Here is a 2993-nt window from a genome sequence, read left to right as displayed (position 1 = left end):
CCCCCCCCCCAATTTTTATTTTTGCACAGAGAGTCTCATGTCTAATATTTAGACATGATGAGCTTTGTGCAAAAAGTAACTTTGCTCATTCTTGCCGTGTTTCAACCCTCAGTTATTTTGGCACAACAAGACGGTGAGTAATTCAAGTTTCTTATGATTTAATGTTTTTATTTTTATTTTCACCACTGATTTTAATCGCTTGTAAGAAATGCGTATTCATGAATCTCACCAGAACACTATTCCTTCACTAATTCAGCAAGTCAGATATTTAATACTGAAGCTGAAAGCTGCAGGAGTTTGCATTACCATCCCAAAGGTTTCTCTTTGCTTTACTTTCTTCTGCGGTTAAAAGTGCTGTACAGCGTTTTCTGCCTTAGCTGCGTTTGTTCTTGTTCTTACTTGTTTTCCTACTACGGACACTGGAGAGTTTTTAAACTATTTCTTTTAACTCTAGGCATAACATTTTATCTGTTAGCTCTGTGCTGCCTGGAAGTTATTTGCCACAAGTCTTTGATTCCAGCTTTTTTATTTTGAGTTCTCTTTTGTACTTGTGTGTTTTCCACTGGCAGTGCGGGGGTTTGATTAAACAATTTGCGTGTGGAAAACAGCCTTAAAATTCTAACCAGTTTTGATGAAACAGTTTTTAAGAGCAATATATGAATATATTGCAGCTTATGGGATTTTTACTTTGGCATGAAGCAGGAGGGTAAATTAATTCCCTCAGCTGAAATAGTTTGAATTGTGCATCTGCAGGCTGCTTTGGTCCCTCATGAGACTGATTTACAGCTGATGGTATCTGGGAGTCTGTGTGAGTATGTGTGTGTATGTTTACAGAGTGCAAGAACACCAAAAATCAAATTACAGCAAAATTTTTTTTGGGGGGTGGAATTACTTTGTATACAATAATTCAACTTAGAGTGAAGATAAGTGTGGTATGAGTATTTAAGTTAAACAAATGACATTCCACAAGTGCAGCTGACCTTTTTTGGATGTGTTCTGTTCCTGCTTGCCAGGCACTGTAAGTCAGACCTTCCTTAAGAGAAAAAATTTTTCTTTGTTGTAAATATAAAAGATCTGCAATGTATTTATTCCTGCATTGAGGCAATGGATAACTTTAGAAATAACTTGATAAGCAGCAGCCAAATAAACTGTAGTGCCATAAAGGAAAGCCAAATACCTTTAATACCACATCCAACCCTATTCTATATGATATATCTCATGAATACGATTACTTTAGCATTTCGTGGCAAACCTGTCTGCCTCTGCATACCTGGCAAGGCACCTCTGCTGCTGAGGCAGTGACCGTGAGTCCATCAGCAGGCTGCTGGCAGTGGAGCAGTTTGAGCTCAGGGGTCTCTGTGCATGAGCAAATTAGGTATCATCTGCAACAGCAGCATGCCCAAATAACAGCCTCCCTCACCAAGCACAGGCACAGGCTAAGCCTTGTAAAGTCTCTTAAAAAAACCCAGTGCATATAAAGATGTTCTGTGGAGAATAAACATAATACGTCGTGAACTGATGCTTTTCTGTTTCTGCTTTTCCAGTATATTATCTGTCTCTTCAGTAATCCTCAGTGAAGAAGATATTATAAAATCTGAGCAAACATATGCTGTGAGTTTTCTCTGCTGAGAGCAGCAAATAATATACAGATTGCATATATTTAATATGCATTTTATATATTTTATATATACATATATATTTTCAGAGGGATAAGGACTAAGGGACCATACAATATAAAAAGAAGGAATATCAGTTTTATTTTTCTCAATAAACAAATCCCCCCTGAGTGCCAGGTCTCTTTCCCTCACTCTGGTCATATTCCTGGACATTTCTGAGACACATCATATATTTGACTCAAGAAATGGTAAATTTTGGGTAGAAGAACAATATACAAACGAAGTGTGAGGGAGTATTCTCATTTCTCTGCCACATTCCTGCTTCGTGGTGTAGTAACATTTCCTTACTGGGCTAACTTCCATACTACTTACAGGGATGAGGTTACACAGAGAGACTGATAGAACACTAGTTATCCCTGGAAGTATTGACTTCTGTTCTCTCTTCAGAATGTTCCTTTCCACACATTTGAATATGCTTTTCTCACAGAAAATAATAATTGAAGAAGTTATTAACATCACTAATTCATGTCCAGGGCAGTGATGGACTGGGAAACGAAATTTTCCATGATTCAAAAGAGAATTTCCAGACATGCTAAAATGCTCTGTCAAGAAAAATGTTTATATGGTTTGTATCAAATGTAAGTCAATATAAAATTTTCCTTGGGAAAGCCTGCCAGGAGACAAGACTTGGCAAGATCCTAAGGAAACTGCTCAGTATACACTAAGTTTAGGATAGTCAGATGTACCTCTGGGCTATATGTTGCTTTGTCTTGCTGTAATGGTTAGGAATGGAGATTTGAGTACAGCCTCAGGCTGAACCTCTTCAACAGCTTGGGATCTGGATATTGCAGAACAAAGAATTTTCTGTGACTTCATGAACAGAAACTGGTAACCCACCAGGATGCTTTCAGCCTGCAGATGAAATCACCTTGACACGATTCAGGTTTTCTGATGGGTGTTGAGTTGGTGTAAGGCATTTGCAAGCCCCGTGTTCAAGATAAAATGCCTCCTGGTGGCTGACATGACATGAAGCTGGTGCTTCAGACACAGATGATTCAGATTCCAGCAATGTATATTCATTTCCACCAGCTGAAGGCACCTTTACGTTCTGTATATTAAACAACCAAAAAGTGTAAGAACTTAGGAAAGAAATCCATCCTCTACCCAGCCAGCACAATTTGTGAAAGCATTTGTTAGCCTTACAGCCTACATTTATCTTGAGTTTGTAGAGTCAATCAAGACAGCTATTTCCAGAAGACAGCATAAATTTTAGCTAGACAGACTGGAGGTATTTGGCAGTTTCCACTGACTACAAGGGAAGCACGTGCACAGCTCCACTCAAATCGGTGCCAAAAGGAAAGTCAGATGGACTTGAGC

Source organism: Athene cunicularia (genome assembly GCF_003259725.1).
Source record: "Athene cunicularia isolate RWA chromosome 7 unlocalized genomic scaffold, athCun1 chr7_part1, whole genome shotgun sequence".
NCBI lineage: Eukaryota > Metazoa > Chordata > Aves > Strigiformes > Strigidae > Athene > Athene cunicularia.
The sequence above is the reverse complement of the archived record's forward strand: the minus strand, read 5'-3'. Positions refer to the sequence as shown.